Below are 22,261 nucleotides of genomic sequence, written 5' to 3' on the forward strand. Positions count from 1 at the left end.
TAAGACATTCTCAGACAAAGGTTAAGTTTACTACACACACCTGCTGCTTTATTTATATTTTAAAAAGGTTCTATAGTTCTTGGCTGCAGTCTGGCAGCTATACTCTGGACTGCCCTTTTTCCCCCACTGAGGCAATGGTTTTTGAGTCTGCAACCTTACCCTATGGGGGTGCCTTGTCCCCTCCTTTATGACATCTTTCTGGTCAAAGAAGTTCCATCAGACATATTTTTTTTTAAGATTTGGGTGATCATAGGGCAAAGTGTAGTTTAATAGGATTAATATTACTCAACCACTTCTACCATCATGAAAGCAAGACTCCAGACTTGTACTATTTTAATTATGATGAGACCTGATAATAGAAAAGCTACTGTACTGGAAGACCTCGCAATCTTGGCCTTTTGGCTGAGGGGTGAAAACATTCTCCCCAGGTTGGGACTTTTAACATTCTCTCCAATAACAATGAATGACTGGGCAAGATGGGCCAACCAATTCCACTCAAAACACAAGTCAAGCTTTTCCTGATTCCTTTTTGGAGCAATAAGACGATTTTCCTCAGGTGAAGAGGGAAGCTCTAAGGTGAAAGTTTGTAGCTAAGGGATACAAAGCAATAGTAAGTGCTAATGCACGTTTCACACCACCACCACCACCAATACCAACAGTGAGTTATATTTTTTAATTGACTGTCAAGAAGCCCTCCAACTGAGACTTCAATCTGCAGGTGCTCTCTGTTGGTCATCACTTTTCAATCAAGAAAATACTGATTTATGCGCTGATCCCTGTCTGTGGTACAGAGAGGTCTGTTTGCACAGAACTCAATAAAGGCTCAGGACCTTAGTCATCAAACTAAAGATGTTCCAGGGTTTAGTACTTTCACAGGCCAAATCTAAACTAAAATGAAATTACTTAGAGCCTGTTCCCTTAGTTATTTACTTATATTAATTAGACAATCCCAAAAGATGGAGGAGCAGAATTGTCATTCCCTTATTTAAGAGGAGGCCATTATAACCTGCCAACGATAATCCAGTTATTCTGCTAGAGTTCATATCCAATATACATAAACATTTGTCCAAAGTCAACCCTAGTGTGATCGCATTGAGTTTAATGCAAGTAACATCTGAGACTCGTTTGCTCTGTTATCTCCAAAAAAAGAGATAAATCTACTTTTGTAAATCAGTAATCATCCCTTTATAGCTAAAACAATCAGTTACAGCACAAAAGTCTGGTGTGCATAAAATAAAGAGATTGCATCTTTTGCTTCCTCGTTACGGAATTTTAGAAGCTGCATCAGAGTGAAATGCTAAAACTAAATTGTGACTTAAGTTAGTTGATCTTGGAACTAGTTTTCCATGCTAAAATAGTGACTCTGGTAAAATTACATGGGACTCAGTGCAAAACTAGTAGAAAAGTGTCATACAACTCAGGTTTTGATGTACATTGCATTAAACCTGAGACAAATAAAAAAAAAAAAAAAAGACACCAAGCCCCAATTAAACCTCGGTTGCCCTAAGACCATCCAGCAAGACAGGCATAGCAAAACAAGTAGCTAGTCTACACAGGGAAATGTATTGTTTAGCTACAGTGGAATAATTATACCTATAGCTATGCCAATATAGCTATATGCAGACACGATTCCAGTGTTAAAATGACTTTATTCAACAATTACTCTGCTTTAGATGATCAGTTTCCCCAGGTAGACAAGCCCTAAAATTTAGGAACCTCTATCTTCCACCATGCACAAAGACTACTAGACTAAACTGCCAATCTGATTATTGATTGACATTATGTAAAAGCTGTACTCAGACGTGTCGGCTATCATCCATATAATTTTACCAAACCAACTGAAACACTAGAGAGAAACAAAAAAATATTTTGCTTCTTCTCTGTCAACCGGGTCATAAGAATGATGTGATTCATCTCTCTTGCCAAATGTATTAATCTGGGAAGGCACTGCCTTTTAGATAAAGATCAAATAATGTTAGAGCTAACAAAGCAAGAGTTCACATTTACCTTTTATCTTCTCCATCTCATTCATTGCACTCCCCACGGTTTCAATTTATGCTTAATTAGAATTAAGACAAAACAAGTTCTACTGAAAAGCACTGAAGAATGTGTGTGCTGACATGGCTACTAATTTTACTCATGTGTAATGTTCACATGTGCACAAGTGAAAGTGGACTCTCCTTCCAAACCTCCACAATATGCATGCAGTGTTAAGCGGCGGTGTAAATTCAAACACTTTACTGGGGAGATTTTATTTAAGAGTTTCTTTGGCAAATTAGCTCAATTAACTATTCCCATTATAATGATAACTGAAACAATCAAATGCAATCTCTACCCTCTCTCCTCAAAAAAAAACAACTTTTTTTTGCCTTCTTTCATACTCCACATTTTCTAGGAAGTTTTAGACCTCTCCCTGGCTCCATATCCACTAGCAATTGTTATACTTCCTATCCAGCAGCAGTATAGATACACCATTGGTGTAAGCACTAGCACAGACTAGACTCAGGAGTTTATAGCAGTGTCATGAAAGAAGTTTTTCATGACTGGGTGTTGAACACCCTCCCCTGTGCCTGTTGTCTGCACTGCTAGTACTGGTACAGCCACTCCCTGGCAAGAAAACTGGTTCTGCATTTTTTAATTTAGACTCTGCCCTCGGTGTTGTCTCTTGTGTTGTCCATCCCATCCCCCACACATCCTCCCCACTACTACCCCCTCCCGTCATCTTTTCCCTCCCACTTTCTTTCCTTTCCTTCTTGCTTTCTCCTACAAGATCATAAGAGTGCTACAGGAGCATGAAAATGAAACTGAGGGTGCTTAGTTAATTTAATTATACACACAGCACTTTCCAGGCCAGCAGATTAGAGTGAAAACCACAAAGGCTTGGTCTACATTTGAAAATTAGGTCGGCATAACTACATCGCTCAGGGATGTGAAAAATCCAAACCCCTGAGAAGCATAGTTAAGGCAACCTAAGTTCCGAGTAGAGAGCACAAGGTTGACGGTAGAATTCTTCCGCTGACCTATTTATCACTCTCAGGGAAGTGGATTACTCATGCCAACTGAGCAACTCCTCCTGTCAGAGTAGGCAGTGTTTACACTGAAGCTAAGTGTAGACATGCCCTAAATAAATTCCAGACCTTCACTTGGATGCTGCTGCAGCAGCTGCATCATCAAAACCACTGGGTAGCCAAGAAGTATTTGGAATATTGACACCCACCACCTCGTCCCCCGCCCCAAACCCCAGTTTTAAAAATAAGTGAACTTGCCCCCCTACCCCAGTTCAGAGCGGGAGGATCAATATAGTGAGCAACCCCAGGCAAGGCAAAGTGTATCCTCTGACCATAACAGCAACTCAAGTGAAAGAAAGCCTTTCCATTCAGCTCAAATTTTGATGCACGTTCAGGCCAGAGAAATTTCTTTACAGTTCACATGGAAATTTAACAAACTGCATTTATTTAAAATGTCAAGTACAGAATTAATAATTATCTAAGTATTTGGCATTTATGCATTGAAAGGAAAGGAGCTGCAAGGGATTAGATATCAAAGAATACAAAACAAGAATTACTATTATGTACAATGATGTCACATCTGCATAAGTTTTAAGCATCCAGTCTGTGCATAACAACATGCTTCTAGAAGAGGCAGTTTGGAATAGCTACAGACATTCCTCTGAAGTTACAGTTGCCAAAAGGCTGCTCACTGATAAAAATCAATGAATTTAAATGCTGTCTTAAGGCCAAAATGGAAAAAAAGAAAAAAAAAAAAAACATTATGATCTGCTAATCTGACCTCTTGCACAATACAAGCCATAGAATTTCACTCTAATTCCAGCATTCAGCCCCATAATTTGCAGCTGAACCAGACCAACTCTTTTAGAAAGACATCCAACCTTGATTTAAAGTCTCCATGTCAGACAGAGTTTCCAACAACATCCCTTAGTAATCTGTTCCAATAGCTTATTACCCTCTTGTTTATTACACATCTTTTTTCCAGTTTCAGTTGTTCCAGTTTTAATTTTGAGCCATTTGATCTTGTTATGTCTTTATCCTCTGAATTAAAAAAGCCCTCTAAATTTCTGGTTTGTTCTCTCTTTGTAGGTACTCCTGCACCACAATTAAGTTGCGTCTTAAACTTTTCAGTAAGATAAACAGACTGAGGCTCCTTAAAACTCATTGCAAGGTATGAACACAATTAATGTGATGGTTCCAAAAATACAACATCAACTTCTATCTGTTTAGTTCTTGCTAGTCAGATAAAACAAATTAAATAAGACTGTGACGGGGTGCAACCAGGGACAGTGGGACCACTGTGCCCCCTTAACTCACTAATTTTGGTTGTCTCTCACAATGTCTTCCTGGTAGGGGTGACCAGATGTCCCTATTTTGTAGGGACAGTCCCTATTTTGTGGTCTTTTTCTTATATAGGCTCCTATTACCCCCTCGCCCCCTGTCCCAGTTTTTCACATTTGCTGTCTGGTCACCCTACTTACTGGTGACAAGCAGCAAACTCCTCCATGTGCTGTTACCACTCAGTACAATTGCATGTGGAGCCCCACACCCAGCTAGATTGCATGAATGCTCCCAGAGCCACTCATGAATCACAAGAGAAAGGCACCAGCCAAATCCCCCCCACTCCTAGCCTTGTACCCTAGGGAATATACCATCTTGAACTGCTCAAGACCCTATCTGGAGCAATGCAAGTTTATTAATTGGTTCACTACTTCATCAAAGGAAAGTGGACATACGCAAGCCTTTGTAACCTGAGCAGATTTACCAAGCACTTCAGTCAAACTCACTGATAAGGACAAACATTAGAATAAGTTTATTGATTACAAAAGATGGATTTTAAGTGTTAAGTGATTGGTAACTACTCTGACTTTTGCCTAAGGAAAATAAAAGATAAACACGCAGTCTAAATTCTCAACTTTATTAGACTAGGCAATCTGGACTAAGCAGTTTTTCTCACCCCACTGGATACTGCAGGTTGGTTACAATCTTACATATGCAGGCTCTTCCTGTTAGTCTGGGGACTAGTCTCCTCAGCTCCAGCGTTCTTGTTGCCTTCAGCGTAGTGGGGGGAAGATGCAGGACAAACCATGAGGCCTCTGTCCTCTATTTTATATCCTCATTCCATGTGTTTGGAGAACACAAGTCCAGGTATGTCTGATGAGCAAAGTTACCAGGCAAGATTGAGAAATTCCCTTGGTGTGGCCCTGTGCAGGTGAAACACTGATCTGTAACTCCCTTGCTGGACTACAGGCATTGGTTAGCTCACTTGTTGTTGTTTCTGGGGTTCTAATATCTGGGCAATTTCCCAATTCACAGCATATTTTATTGACAACCATACAACACAAATTTCATAACGTCATATGCGCTAATTATATACACATTTAGATAGAACAATGGCTTTCAGCAGATCATAGCCCTTCCCATGAGTCCTTACCTGGCATGCTTTATATGAAATATCACAATTACATAAAAATTATGAATATGGGGCTTTCAAGCACCTCCCCCATCCCCAAGGTATAGAGTGTCACAAAGACCCCACTGTTTAATACCTCTCCAGTTCTGAAGTCTGTTTTCCTAAATAAATCCATGGACTAAGTCACAAAGCAAAATTCATAAACCTAATGTAAGATATGACACTGAATATGCATAGTTTGAAACATCATACCTATGCAAATACTACTGTATAAGCACACATATTTATGCCAATGGGTGTTAGTATGTATTCACCCTCCACACAATGAAAATATATAAGTGGCCTGGGCAAAGCAATCTGAGTGCCTGACAACTTGTGACAGTTCAAGGCATTGGCTGCATGAGTTTGAACTTGCAAATATATAAAACCAGTGCTCTGTAGTCCATAGTTACATGGCTCCAATAGCAGCAAGTCTGATCCTTTGCCACACACTATCATTTTCTCTTACCTTGTATATATCCCATGATATAACAGTGTGGCCCTATGAGACACTAGCTATGTGTAATATGTATATCTATAGAGACACTAACTATGTGTATTACCAACATGTGTATTTGTCAGCACATGTACATTCAGGAATTGGGGTTCAGGGGGAAGGGCAGAGGCCCCCCACTGCACTCTTTTGATTTAGGAAGTGGCAAATAAATCTGTGGATTATGTACGGCTGAAGAAATGGCAGAAATCAAGTGCATTAGTCATATAATTAAGAGGTACATTTTCATTTAACTGATAGCATGCAATATTTCTGGCCCCATCCCACAGGTAATTTAGTGCTGTGGTGGGGGGAAGGAAGGGCAAATTCACCCACTTGAGCAGATTACAGGAGCGGAGCTTATAAAACTAAGAATTTATATACTCTTAGAAAGAGGTGGCAATTTTGGAGGTCAGCCACCTCCGAAGAGACTTCATCTCTAAACGTGATGGTTCTCAGAGCAGCAATACAATTTATTCATTAATTATGTTTCTCATATTTACTTATTTTGAGTAGAGTCTTAGGCTTCCAGGTTTTCTAAAGTGTAGGGAGGCTGTTCGTTCTTGTATTAATAGCTTTTAATTGTAGCTTTTGTTGAAGAGATGTTTTTAAGAAGAAACTGAAGAGCATAACAAACCCCATTCTAACATGAGCTTTCAAACAACTGAGCTACTTTTTGCTTCAAGTTGGTGAAAATATGTCCACTAAAAACAACTGGCCTTGGCAACAAACACCTCCCCTAATACTAAGTTTAGAAGCATTCTGTTCTCTGAAAGAAAAACACCATAGGAAAATCCTTTGTTTTATGCACACTAGGTCCAGTGCAGACACAGAATGCAGGAAGCACAGCTCTGTACCAAGACTATCAAGACATTTGGGAACTGAATTTTTAATAATTTCCACATGTGAGCAGCCACCCAATATTTCAAGTTGATTTATATCTCTGAATAAGCAGAATATTCATGAAGCTGGGTGGAAATGACCCACCTATTATACAATTGTACATAGGAAAGTGGATCAACATTGGGTTTTCCTGTGCACCTGCTCTGTTTTATTAGGTTTCTCACGTCTAGAATATGGGAGATGGGTTCAGAGGGCTACATTTCCTTAATAGATTGTCACAGTAGTAGTGAAGTTCTAAAATTACGCTACCAAAATAGGAATGTAGAAACTACACAATGTACACAGACCAAGAGTAAAAGTGAATTTCTTTAATACTCATAATGCTTAGCCCACTTGGAGCTTCTAGGAGATAGTGTAATAAAAGTAAGGTGACTGCTAAAGAAAGGGAAATTTTGCATGGAGAAGACCTAAAAGGATTTCTTCTTTGCTTTTTATGTTTGCATGTCTTGACTTCACTGTTTTTGCTGAAGTACTCCTTGGTGGACTGGAGAGGGAGAAAGTAAAAACCAAAACAAAATACCACACCCCACTAGGGAGTGATGTGGTAAGACAGTGAAAACAAGAGCAACCCAGAAAGGAAGGAATTTTTATGTACACTGTTTGAAACTGAGTTTTAAAAAAAATGATAAAGCCATTGCAGGTGAGAGAACTGCTTTCAGAAGATTACTTTTCAAACTGAGAAATCTTCTACTCCAGTCCTACCTATCCATATCTCCAACCAAGTCACCGAAAAAGAAGTTAATTACTTTGGGGGGTTGGGAGGATTATAATTTGGGTCAGATCTTATTTACATATCATAAGCCAAGAAGAGAGAACTTTTACTTTTTGCCAGTTAACGTTGAACTGCTATTCTACTTTGAAAAGTGACTAAAGGCTTGTGTGCACTTGAAATGCTACAGCGGCACAGCTGCGCTGCTACAGTGCTTCAGTGTAGACACTACCTATGCCAATGGGAGGGATTTCCCTGTGAGCATAGTTAATCCACCTCCCTGAGGCACAGTAGCTAGGTCAATGAAATAATTCTTTCATCAACCTAGCACTGCCTATACCAGGGGTTAGGTTGGCTTAACTACACGGCTCAGAAACATGGATTATTTTTTTTCCGCACGAGTGATGTAGTTTGGTCAACCTAATTTTTTACTGCAAACCAGGCCTGTGTAAAAACTGCACCTTAGCTCTGAAACTTTTGCTACTTGTGGGAATTCAGAGCAACATCAGCTTTCCTAAGGGTATGTCTTCACTAGCAACATTAAAGCGCTGCCGCGGCAGTGCTTTAACTTGGCTGTGTAGTCGCGGCACCAGCACTGGGAGAGAGCTCTCCCAGTGCTGTAAAAAAACCACCCCCACGAGGGGACTAGCTCCCAGAGTTGGTGCACTGTCTACGCTACCACTTTATAGAGCTGTAACTTGCAGTGCTCATGGGGGTGCTTTTTCACACCCCTGTGCGAGAAAGTTGCAGAGCTGTAAAGTGGCAGTGTAGACAAGGCCTTAGTGACTAAAGTTTTTGCTAAGTTTAATTCTCACAAGCAGTGCAAACTGAATATAGTTATGAGATGCAAGCACGATTTTATTCTTTCATGTGTATTGAAACAAAAATGCTTTGATGAGTTCCAGCTACAAGGCCAATATGATACAAATGAGTAGGAGCTACCGGACTGGGACCACTGCCATCAATTCAACACAATGAACATGGACAAGATTCACCATAGTTACGGATCTAGTCTATTTGCATTCCATTATATTACAGATACTCAAGTAGTTGTCTTTTTTTCTTGAATCCTAGTAAGGAAGATGTTCACTTTTCTCTTTGTATTCACACAGGAAGGCGAGTATAAGAGAAACCTTGTCTCTTTTTAAAAATGTGGCTGCAAGCCATGCTGTTAGGAGGAGATCTGGAGCAACTGTGTGCCTGAATTCCCTGATAATTTTTGTCAACTGAAATAACATTTAAAATAAAAAAAAAAGTCTCTCCCTCCCTTTCCCTCCCCTCCAAGATATACAAATGAGTGGACAGTTGTGAAAATTTAGAAATCAGTAAATGTAAAACAAAACAAAGCATGACTGTTTAGTTGCTACACTCTGCCTTTGCTCACATTGCAAATACCTTAAGGGGTTGTCAGATGCATGAAGTAAACTGTAAAGGGTCAGTTAAAAAAATCCAATGTGATGTATAAATTGATGTCCCTTTAAAGCACATTTATAGTCCCAATTCTCAGATTATAGAATTAAAAAACTGTTAATAATTACTGGTATTAGAGTAGCATCCAGGAATCCCAATCAGTATCAGAGTCCCATTGTGCTAGATACAAAAGTTAGAGGACACTGCTCTAAAACATGGGTGAAAGTCTTGATAATAATTAAAAATGTGTATGTTCACAGTGGCATTAGTTTTGTGAGACATCTAATCGCTTGAAGTTCTGCACCAACTGCATCTAATGACTTCGGCTCTGAGAGAATTGATAAAGTGACATGGCAGGATGTATTTACTCAGTCTTTAAAAAGGACACTAAAGGACATATTTCTGTCTGGCTTCAAAGACAAAAACTTCATTTTAAACAAGATGAATGGCAAACTTTTGCCACAAGAACAGTTATCATGGATTAAAATGTTTCAAACCTATACAAGTCATGACTGTGTACTGAGAAACTGGTAGCCAGCCCCCCACATCATAGCCTATAATTAAACACAGTAAAAGCAGAATGTGAAGTCTGTTAGAAACCATAATCCCAGTATCCTGAGGAAATTCCATTCTGCCTATCTAAAGTTTCAATTGGATAGCCCATTTTTTACTTCCCATTCTTAACAATCGCATAGCTGTATAAGCATTGGTTATATAGTACCATAGTTTGCATGGCTCTTTACAGATGAGAGATATGGTCACTGCCCCAACAAGTTTAGAAGCTAAACTGGATAACGTACGACAGAGAAAGCCAGAGTTGCAAATAAACATGAGGAGACTTAGGCATGATCTACACTAGAAAATTAGGTCGGCATAACCTAGGTCGCTCAGGGGTGTGAAAAATGCATGCCCATGAGCGGTGTTGCTATGCTGACCTAAATCCCCATGTAGACAGTGCTAGGTCGACGGAATACCAAGTCAAACCATCTAGTGTACTATTGGTGTTATTTAAAACATGGGAAATAGTACTGCAGTGCCCAAATAATGTACTTAAATCTAGGCATTTTGTCTACGGGAGGTGGGGGTAGGGACCTATGCTTGAGACCACTGGTGCAACTCTAACAGTGGGAACACTCGCTTAGACAAGGTGCTGGTGTTTTTACTATGTGGCTTAGACATAATCTGCCTAAACCTTGCTTTGAGTTGGTCTATTTGGCTACAAAATGTCTCAATTTTGGCATTAAATACTTAAAAAAAAAAAAAAAAAAAAAAAAAACACCTTTTCCTTTTGTATGGGGTGTATTTATTGGCCTCTGGACTCCTGCTCATCTGAAGTCCCACCCATGTTTTTATTTGCTAAGCACTGGGAGCTCATGAGGACACAAGGAAGACATGCTCCCTGCCTTGAGGAGTTTAACCATCTTAAGCCATGATCCCGCAAGGCCGCTCTGAGTGGGCATTAGAGTTCACCATTACAGTGCTCCTTGAAGGATCAGGGCCAGCATAGACAGACAAATCAAATCAGACCCAAGAGTCACCAGCCCACAGGATGTTTTTTGTAACTGGTCATCACTAGAAAAATCTTCATCCCAATAAAAGTCTGCCTATCCTACAGCCAGTTCAGGATCTAGCAAAGCCAGATTTAAAATACTTTCAGGGTGGTTGAGATTTAAGCTATTTGGGAAGGGAGGGCCATTTGTTTCAAAGTTTGAAACACAAACAAAGGTCACACCTTCAGTATCTGCTTTGATTTTTAGTTGCATAAACATGCTTTAGCCTCACTTGTCAGAGATGATAAATTGATCTCCAAAACAGTTGCTTGACTCACAGAACCTAACTACATTTCCTCAATATGAGAAGTACTTTTCCTGGCTTGTGTACAGTACAAATAATATTCCTTGCTCATTGGAATTCAATGACCCCCGCTCCATCCCTTTTCTATTTTTGACTCCTCCTACTTAACAGTTGCCCTAATGCAATTAAAACACACACACACACACACATACACACACAAGTTGTTTCTTATTGTCTTAAGTACCCCTCTACCCCGATATAACATGACCCGATAGAACACGAATTCAGATATAACGCTATATCGGGGTAGAGGTGTATTTTATGGTTTTGCTTAGTTTAGCCAAGAGGGAAAAGACACTAATCATGCCTGTCAGAATTTGGCATGCTGATTCCATGAAAGATATACTTCTTGCAAGATAGCATGCGCACTGGCACAGTGACATACCACTTCTTTCATAGACAATGCTCACAGAGACTTGCACCAAAACAAAAGGGTGCAAATAAAAATAGAGATTTTCCAAAAGTTTGATATTGACAGAAATAAAGAAAGGGCTGTTTTGCCACCCAACCAGCTGTAATTAGAACAACTGATTGTTTTTTTCAGCAACAGTTTGCATGTAGACCTGTTCTTCAAGCAAGGCCTGGGTTGAACACACCACACCACTATGCAAAAACTACTCAGCAATGGTAAATGGAAAGCTTTTCCCGGCAAGCGTGAGGTCTTAAGCCAGCCATTTCTACAGAATCTAATCTTTCATTAAAAAAAGTTTACTAGTCCTTCTGGCTAAAATGATAAACTATCCAAATGTAAGACAAAGCAATGTGTTTTCTGGGCTCACAGATAGGCTCCAGTCCCTTTTGCCATCCTTAAGTTTGCCAAGTAGCAGCAGAGTGAAATTAAATGAGACTGACCAGTTTCCCTGCTGCTATTCAGAACCCTACTGACACCTGTGACATTATCAAGAATCACATCAGTTTCAAGCTACTGATCCTTGGGAAAGCAACCCAGCAGCATCATAGGCAGACACTGGATATGTCCCAGTAAAAGAGAGGCAGGGGAAGAAAGAATAGCCTGGTGCAGACTTATCTCTTCACAAGGGAGGGAGGGGGAAATAATACACTAGCAGAGACCCACGATCTCTCCCTTGCAACTAACAGTTGTGAGAGAGGGATTCAATAACAGAAACCCTCCATCCATTCTTTCAGCAGCTATGAGGCAATGCAAGACAAAAAGCTGCTTTCCTCCAGCAGCTAGGGAAGGATTGAGTTTCAAACACCTATTACCCAGACGCTGAGAGATGAAGCCTCAAGCACCTCCCCCTACCCAGAATCCAAGGTAGCAGGGGTTCTGGCCTTGTTCGAATGTTATTGATCCCCCATATACGCCTGTTGAGCTTCCCTCATCTTTCATATCTACCTTTGACTATCAGATTCAGGCCTTCTGCTAGTAGGCATCCAATAACTTTTTCAAGCACTGGTAATTGAGTATTCAAGTCACGCCACTGTACTGTCAACCTGTGTGTCTTGGAAAATAAAATACTGCAAGATTAACTACTTAATTCCATTTCCAAGATACAGGGTACCTAAGGGCAAGACCAAGGACTTTACTGTACTATTATATAATTACTTAAAGCCAGGATGAATTGATTAACATCAGTGATGAAAACAAGGTTTCCTGCTTGCTGATTTTAATAATGATTTAAGGCACTTCGATTTTAATCTCACTCTGCAATCGTATTTTGTTTAGGGAAATAAGTACTGGTTCATTCTCATTGGCTGATATAACAATTAAAACTCATTGATATGCAACCAAGTACCAAAATTCGGTACTTTTTTTTTTGTTGTTGTTAACTAAGAGGAGGCACTATCTATACACATTTAAGTAGTTATATAGTTTAAGTATACATTTATTCAGATTTTTTTATTACTGTTGGAATATGCATGTGACCCAAGAACCTCTTAAAGTCAACTGAAATGGGTGTAGAGAGGGGTTACACAAATCTCAAATCTGGTGTGCACATTCTAGTTCGCCAAAGCATGTCATGTGAGGTTTCAAATGAAAGCCAGTATCACACTGGTCATAAATGTCATTGTGAAATGTATGTACATGTATTATGCAAAGACTTATGTATCTGTACCAGAAAATTATGTTCTTAAGCACATAAGGTAAAAAATAGGTCATCAAAAGGTGACATGCCTCAGACAAGTTCCTCCAGACAGGAGGTAAGAAATGTGCATCTCTCTGTCGGGATATAAATTAAGCATTGTTAGCTAACACAATGGTTGCCAATTTACATACAAAGTCAAATGTTAACAAAGAATGTCAACAGGAAAGGAGCCTGCAGGAAAAAAAAAACATTGGAGAGTTATCCTGTCTAGGAGTAAAGACAATGAAACTTTGGGGGGGTATTTCTAGATGGCAAAGAAGATAACCTGGTATTCTGCACCTATGAAATAAACAGTCAGCATGTTTGCATTCATGAGAGTAGGGGGTCTCAGCCAATCTTGGCTGCACAAGACTTTGGGTGAGATAAGCGTCCTTTGACAGGAGGTTAACCTTTTAGTTGAATTTAGTTTCTAGAAAGAATCTAATGATTTTGTTTAAGATGAAGGCATTTCTTTCCACTATTCTTACTATTACTTGAATCTTCGATAATAAATTTATTCTGGTTTTCAATATACATCTATCTAACTGTGATGTTAAGCAAAATGCTGATCCTGAGCTGAAACTAACAACCTGGCAAGTGCTGTTCCTTTGTGATTGGCAGATCTGGTAACTGTGTAGAGTGTCCAGTGGATACGGGACTGAACACGGCAGAGATCGCTCCAAGGATTCGGGTGTTGGTGTGTGCCTATCACTACCTGTACAGAGAGAACGAGGACTGCGGAAGCCTGGAAGGTGGTGCTTTTGCAGCCAGAGGCAAAAGATTTTCTGTCCAACAGAAATTGAAAGTACTTTTCCCCTCCTTAGCATCTAACGCATATTTATTTAAATGGTTAAAAGATTAAATTAAACGTAGGCATTAATGTAAGTTGTCATAATTTCAAGTTTAATTTGACAGGTTTATTTTTAAAAAGAAAAATGTATTTAAATACAAAATCTGTTAACTGATTTGTATCCACTCTGCTTAAAGCAGTCGTCACTTTTCAGAATGTAACATGTGAAAAGGCACCTCATTCAGCATATCTACTACGTGTCTACTCAAGTTTTTATTGATTTCTAGTATTCTTTGTATTGCAATGCCAACACAGCAAAAAGGGGAGCTGGATTCTAATCCTTTTTGTACTTTGAATAGAATGATTGTCATTCTGTGTGCCACCCAGCTACCTTGGTACAACCCCATTGTACACAAGAGGGTTATACAGATATAAATAAGGAGCATAGCATGGCCTACTGAGTTTAGCACCAGCATCTCTGTTTCACACTGAGGCAGAGGGGTTACGCTGCAACCTACAGTTCTGGATGCCTCGAGAAAACATTCCGGCATAGTCAGGAGTTGCACGCCGATATCAGCAAGCTGAGGTTCACACGCCAAACACTTGCTAAGCAGACCATAACAGATTCAAGGTCAGAGTTTTCATTTGTTCCTGTTTATTTAGGGTAAAGGAAATAAAAGAAAGGATAAAGAAGAAGAAGAAAGCAGCAGAAGAGGCAGGTTGAGCAAAGAAATGTGTGCTTAAAAAAAAAAAAAAAAAAAAAAAAAAGGAAATCAGGCTAAGGACCGCTGCACAAGATCTGTAACCGCCCTCCCCCGCCACAAACTCACATAGCCCCCCCACACAGAACATGAAAACCACCTCCCAGACTGACCAGTGTGCCTAGTGACTGCAATGTGTGTGTGACCTTCTGCTGAACCTGCCCCCATGTCTGTACCCTGGTAAAGGTGACTGTCCTCTCCAATTACCAGCCCCCTTCCCCCCCCTTCAAACACACTGTCCTCTAAAAGAACATGACGGAAACAGTAATTAACAGAAACGTATTTTTTATTAATAACTACACAGTTAGGGGATGAAACTGGGACGGGGGCTTGGGTGAGGTGCATTTGGAGGGAAGGAAAGGACATATCAAATCTTTGGGAATGAGAGCCTTCTGCAATTTGAGCAGTCAGCAGGGGTAGAGTGACTGTTTTCACAGCCCCTGCCGCCCCTCCTTCTTGGGACTTTGGGTGAGGGGGGGATGGGACTTTGTGGCAGGGGAGGGTGGTTAGAGATAGACTGCAGAGGGGCTCTGTCCTCCTGCCTCCGGTCCTGAAGAACATCTACAAGGCGCCGGAGCGTGTCCGTTTGCTCCCTCATTAGTCCAAGCAGCGTTTGAGTCGCCTGCTGGTCTTCCTGCCGCCACCTGTCCTCCCATTCGCTGTGTGATCGCTGGTATTGCGACATGTTCTTCCTCCCCTGGGTCTGCTGTGCCGCCTCAGCTCGGAACAGACCGTAAGTCTGAGAACATCTCGTCCCGTGTCCTTTTCTTTCGGTGCTTGATCTGCGCCAGCCTCTGGGAGGGGGATGCTGGGGTAGCTCGGGAGACACTCGCAGCTGTGGGATGGGAAAAAGGGAGTGAATTCCTCAAAAAGATACATTTTTGCAAACAATGAATATAGTCTCTATCTGTGAACAAGACCATGCACAGTACCTATCACATATGCACTCAGTACAAGGTCGAATTTTCTGTTTTCACCTGGAGTCTTGCTGTACAGATCACACAAGCGGGGCCGGACAACGGAATTCTGCTAGCAGCCGGCCATGGTAAGCCATAGACTTTTGGCTGCTTAAAGCTTAATTTACAGCAGTGCCCTCCTTTCATGTTCCAAGCAATGCTCCTAGCGTTGGCCAGTTCCTGCTGCCGGCGATCCGGCCGGCATGAACTCTACCCCTGTCCCACCCCCGTCGCGGCTGTCCCCGGGAAAGATCCCTGCACGCTGCACGCAAACCGCTCAGCAGGAACGGTTCGCCTCCCCGCCCCTATCGTGTGGCTGTAAACCGCTGGTTACAGTTATTTAAAGGAACAGGCAATCAGTACCCATATTAAAATTCCCCTAATTCAAAGCAGGTCACCATGAGTGATATCACTCTGATGAGGATTACGGAGGCAGAGAAAGACCGCATGTTGCGTGAATGCCAGCAAACACCAGGGCCGTATGCCGCCATGCTTTGCCAGGCAATGATACCGGAGTACCTGCTGCTAGCCTGGCATGGAAAAGTTTCCTACCATGGAGGAGGCAATGAGGCCGCTCTCCCCAGGAACCTGATGCAAAGGCTTTCACCCTACCTCCAGGAGAGCTTCGTGGAGATGTCCCAGGAGGATTTCTACTCTATCCCCAGACATGTTAATAGTCTTTTCCAATAGCTGCAGTGGCAAGGACTAAAAAGTTAAGCGCCCAGGGCAAACTAATCATTAAAAACCCATCGCTAACATACCATGCCTATTCTATTCAAAATAAATGTTTAAAACACTTACCTACTGATGTTTCCCCTGATTCACGGTCCGGGTTACCGCCTTGGGAGGGTTGGTAGGGGATCTCCGTGAGGGTGATGAAGAGATCCTGGCTGTCGGGGAAATCAGCGTTGAAAGCACTGTCGACTGCCTTGTCCTCCTCATCTCCTTCCTCATCTTCCCCGTCCGCGAACAGCTCCGAGGAAGCGGCCGTCGACAATACCCCATCGTCAGAGTCCACGGACAGTGGTGGGGTAGTGGTGGCGGCCGCACCTAAAATGGAATGCAATGCCTCGTAGAAACGGCATGTCTGGGACTGGGATCCGGAGCGTCCGTTTGACTCTTTGGTCTTCTGGTACGCTTGTCTCAGCTCCTTAATTTTCACGCGGCACTGCATTGCATCCTGGCCGTATTCTCTCTCTGTCATGGCTTTGGGATCTTTGCATTCTGTCTTTTCAATCGCAGCTCTGAAAGCACGGACTCATCACCCCACACAGCGATCAGATCCAAGACTTTCCGATCAGTCCATGCTGGGGCCCTCTTTCTATTCAGCGATTGCATGGTCACTTCTGCTGGAGAGCTCTGCATCGTTGCCAGTGCTGCTGAGCTCGCCACGATGTCCAAACAGGAAATGAGATTCAAACTGGCCAGACAGGAAAAGGAATTCAAATTTTCCCGGGGCTTTTCCTGTGTGGCTGGTCAGAGCATCCGAGCTCAGACTGCTGTCCAGAGCGTCAACAGAGTGGTGCACTGTGGGATAGCTCCTGGAGCTATTAGCGTCGAATTCCATCCACACTAACCCTAATTCGACATGGCCATGTCAAATTTAGCACTACTCCCCTCATCGGGGAGGAGTACAGAAATCGATTTAAAGAGACCTCTATGTCGAACTAAATAGCTTCGTTGTGTGGACGGGTGCAGGGTTAATTCGAAATAACACTGCTAAATTCGACACAACCTCCTAGTGTAGACCAGGCCTGAGACTCGCTACTTGAGGGGCAGAGGGGAGTTGCAGTGTAAACATACTCATAGTTAGCAAACAAAAACAAGTCAAGACAAAAACAGAGTGCCTGTAATCTGAAATCAAGTTTCACACATACTTTCAGCAACTCCTTGGAAGGCCAATCCTGGAGGAGAGTATAGAAACAGCAGACTAAAACACTGGCTCTCAAGCCTGTAGGAGAATTCACTCCTGCTCTATTGCACCACAGGAAGTTATCCCTGCAATGAGTGAAACTGAATACAACTCAGTTTCTTTCTAGCTGCATCTATGCCGGAGAATTGCACTACTGTAGTTCACACTGGGATGACTGCAACAGTAGTGCACCCTTCCCATCCTCCCTTCCCCCCACCCCACCAGCATTAGCCAACCTTTTGTAAGCAAGCAGTACTTATGAGTCAAGCACTCCATGCAAGTGACTGTAGATTGTAACATCTTCTCCACAGTCCTGACACAGACTGCAGATGCCATGGAAAAACATCAGCAGTATCTACGCTAGGCTGTTTTGGCAAAGTTCTGCCAGTGGTTCAGCTCTGCCACTCCTAGCAGGAGCATACTTAGACCTAGGCACCCACTAGCCCTTTGTCCACTGTGTCATCCAAAACTCCACAGAGCAGGAATACGCAACACGGTGGTTAAAATGCCAATGACCAACTGTCTACACTAGCAGTCCCATCACCGGTGCTCTGCAAATGTAGTCTTGGGGTGGGGAAGAGGAGGAGACAAACACACCCTGGTGGGGGGAATAAACACAAGTCATCCTGAGTTTTAAGACTGGAGATTATATTTTAATTTCTTTCAATTACTGTTCTAATTAGTGCTAGTAGTTTAAGGAAATAACCAGTCTCAGAACCTTTCAGATCAAGTTTCTTCCTCAAAGAAGTCTGCTTTTCTGCCATCAGATACATTCGAATCATTAGCGTGGCTATGCAGGGAGTAATCACCAAGTAGTACATCATTATCATAATAGGGGAAATAGGCTCTTTACATACAAACACAAGAGATTATTATTGTCATCAATTTTTTTACAGTAGACAATACAGTAGACTATTGGGCAAGTTTGGTTTTTATTTTATTTAATTTTTTATTTTATTTAAATTAGTCTTAGACTAACAGTCTAAAAAGTATAAAAAAAAGAGCATGGCTTGTAAAAGAAAAAAAATTGTTTCTCCTACAATTTGAGTGAGGCTGAAGTATACCATTTAAAAAATGGACTTCAATTTACATAGCATCCTATTACAGCTAAGCATTATTGTTTGTACAACAGCTTCATAATGCCAGCAATGCTCTGTGAAATAGCAGCTAACGGATGTTGCAGAACCAACAGAGTAGCAAGTACTGCTGATGGGCTTCCAATCATAATAGTAGGTATTTTAAAATCATTTCCCCTTCTCTATTTGCTTAGCATTAATAAGCCCACTAACACTTTAAAACTGAAGTATGAATGTTTTTATCATTTCTCCCCCACCCCAAAAGTCATGTGCGCGCACACACTCATTATTATAGGGGTCCCAATTCTTACTTGGCGGCCTTTTTAACTACAGAGAGAACTTTGTATAGACTTTGCAAACAGTTAAGGAAAAGATAGGTCCCATTTTGGGCTAACCCAGTGAGTGACATTATCCTTTTTTCAGAGAAGCAGCCGTGTTAGTCTGTATCCGCAAAAAGATCAGGAGTACTTGTGGCACCTTAGAGACTAACAAATTTATTAGAGCATAAGCTTTCGTAGACTACAGCCCACTTCTTCGGATGCATTATCCTTTTATGCTTTACACATCTAGCCTTATAATGGGCATATCCCCATTTAGGACCATATGGATGGTGTTCGTGTTTGGTCCAATTAACATCTTGCTGTGGGAAGAAGGGAGATATTTAATGAACTCCTACTGCAAGAGATCAAACAGCAGATGGCAAGGGAAAGCCTACAAACTGAACATTTCAAGTCCACTTAGTATTTCAAGTTCTCCAATACCAACATTGGAGAACGTACTGATGTAAACATGCCTGGGATGTTACTTACAAATCCCAATGCATGAGGAAGAGAATGCATCTAAGTGCCTGAAATTCACTGATTGACCAAAGACCAAAAAAAAAATATTCTCTCAGTATACTTGTAAATTAATTAGTACAAATTTATAAAATAATTGTGTGCATGGTAAACTCTGCACCTGGTTGCCCCAAGAAACAGTTTCCTGGTAGTAGTGTGCTTGAATGAAGCTCCACCCCACTCCACAAGCTTAACAGATTTAATAGAAGATATTTGCTTCTTCTTGACTGCCACTTGTAACTAGAGCTGATAAAAAAGAATCAATGTTTAACACAGGTTTTCCTAAGAAGCAAAATGTTTTTCCAAACTCAACTCTATTGGTAGATAGAATAGCTCCCCTCCACTGAGTTCTTTAGATCCATGTCTATTCGCAGCAGCTGAGGATCCGGCCCACTATTTTGTTATAGCAATTAGCACACCAAAATTGTTCACATTTTACATAATGTCACCTGGCCCTTTCATCCAAAAATATTAAATAGAACTAGCAGACAAAGCTGTTTGATTCAGGACTTTGATATGTCTGTTCATACAACACCAGCTCTATTACTACACCTCTATCCCAATATAACGCTGTCCTCGGAAGCCAAAAAATCGTACTGCGTTATATCGAACTTGCTTTGATCCACCGGAATGCACAGCCCCCCCCCGAGCACTGCTTTACCGTGTTATATCCAAATTCGTGTTATATCAGGTCGCATTATATAGGGGTAGAGGTGTATTCTTGTCAGATTCTTAAACCACAGTATCCAAGAGCCTTCCAGAAGTACATTAAGGGCTTGGCTACACTGGCGCTTTACAGCGCTGCAACTTTCTCGCTCAGGGGAGTGAAAAAACACCCCCGAGCGCAGCAAGTTACAGCGCTGTAAAGCACCAATGTAAAAAGTGCCCCAGCGCTGGGCGCTGTAAGCTAATCCTCTCGTGGAGGTGGAGTACCTGCAGCAGCGCTTTGAAGTTTCGAGTGTAGCCACGGCCTAAGCAACATGATTAGTATTTGTCATGTCTAGTACTTTCAGTGTTGTAAATGGGCTGCTGAACCCTGGAATGAAGGCAGGCTGTTTGTTGGACTGCAGAGGAGGAATGGACCAATGACACCTGACTAGATTTCCTGAATGAGAGCAACTGGGGGCAAGGAAGATGGGCTAGGTAGGAACATAGTTCTTCACAGCAGTTGGGGCTGAGCTCCGTTGCTAACTGCAGAAAATCTGGACTGATGAAACAGTTTACCACTGTAGCGGGGTGCATGCTAGACCCCTCTGGTTTTGGCCCCTGTTGCCCTCTTCAATCAGTCAGGAACGCCTCAGCTTGATGCAAAACCAGTGTTCTTTATTTACAGTTGTTTTCCCACCACCACTTTCCACCTACATAGAGGTTTCGCAGCCAGCTTTGCCAAGTGTAGGCCTGACCAGCAACAAACCAGAAGGCTCCCGGCTCCCACCTCCCTCTGTGCCTGGCCTCCCTCCCTGCCTTTATAGCCCTGGCTAATGAGGCTGGCAGGTGCTGCTCGTTACCAGGCAGACAAGCAACCAGCCCCAATCCATTCCCCTCGATTGAGGCTGGAGTGGCAGGGGCTGATCAAGTGCTTATCACTCAGCACCCTGTCACAACCACCCTGAGCAGTTTATCATGGTTTCTTTAGATGCAAGAAATGTTATCTATTTCTACAATATGTAATTGAAATTATCTAACAAGAGGAAGCATTAAAGGGATATCAACTTAAAAATCCACACAACACATCTAATTAAAAACCACTACCATTATTACAATAACCAAAAGAGTAGAGGGCAAAGTCCCTTTTGTTTACTGTGATAATGACTATGTGGAGTTGATATGCATCCGAAGAAGTGGGCTGTAGTCCACGAAAGCTTATGCTCTAATAAATTTGTTAGTCTCTAAGGTGCCACAAGTACTCCTCCTGTTCTTTTTATGCAGAGTTAGTTTCACTCTTCCTCCCACACAGACACTTACTCCTGTTTCTGTGGGTCTTTCATCCAGCAAGAAGGAAAAGAAAAACCCATTAAAAGAACAGGAAGAGGAAATTATAAAACCCCAAAGGAAATTAAGATGCTAATACAGTACCTCTTCCCTCCCCCCCCCCAACAAAAAAAATTGTTTAAAATAACTAATACAGGACAGTGTGGCAGAGAACAAGTCCATAAAAAGCACTCAAGAAACACAGATTTGTGTACAGAAAAGAATCCAAGATGTGCCGAATAGAGGGACAAGAAGAAAATGAAAATACTTCATCTGGCCCTCACCCTAACAAGCTTCAAACACCACCATATTTAACGTCACAGTTCTTGTATTAGTTAACCTGGTCTACAGCCAAGTTCTCTATCAAAGCTCTCAAGTACAGTATAGCTCTTGCCATCTCTTTAGCAAGGGATGTGGTTTGTTTTCTGTCACTTGGGAGCCTGAATATTTTTCTGGTCCAGGACTTACCAGACTTATATTATACAGGAAGTCAGCCTAGATAACCATAAAGTCTTGAATTCCTTGTTTTTCCTAGATGAGGCTCTGGAGGACTAGCTAATTGTTATGTCATGATCCCGCAAGTTGGTGGGAGAAGGATGGAGACTTTGCATGTTCTTGTTGACAGGTATTTCAACTGAACGTTCCATCCCTCCCCTCCCACTTAAGAGTTTTAAATACAAAATCATATCCTCTCCCATTTCAAATTAAGGGTGGGAAAGATGGAGATCAGATTCGTCTTTCTGCAATGCCGTGAAGTACAGGAGAAGCTAGATGGAGGAAGCACTGGTCTGTCAAATAAATGCAAGTGTTCATTCAACAGAGAGTTTGTGAACTGCTGGTCCAACAGGTAGCTAGTACTTTATATTGTTTAAATCTCTATGACTCCAATCCTATGGAGATCTATACATGTGCTTAATCATAGTTTGTAAAGTTATGCATATGCTTACACAATCAGATTTTCATAAATGCCTTAGGGAGTTAGGTTCCCAAATATTAAGGGTGGAATTAACAGGGGGGAAATTTAGGTGCCTACAGGATTAAGC

At 41.6% G+C, this 22,261-nt stretch overlaps 1 protein-coding gene across 1 annotated transcript in view; it reads right to left on the minus strand.

Annotated features, from left to right (window-relative positions):
- SMS (spermine synthase) overlaps nucleotides 1–22,261 on the minus strand; it is a 68,483-nt gene that overhangs the window by 40,683 nt on the left and 5,539 nt on the right. The window lies entirely within an intron of this gene.

This window comes from Malaclemys terrapin, chromosome 1, assembly GCF_027887155.1.
Source record: "Malaclemys terrapin pileata isolate rMalTer1 chromosome 1, rMalTer1.hap1, whole genome shotgun sequence".
Classification (NCBI taxonomy): Eukaryota; Metazoa; Chordata; order Testudines; family Emydidae; genus Malaclemys; species Malaclemys terrapin.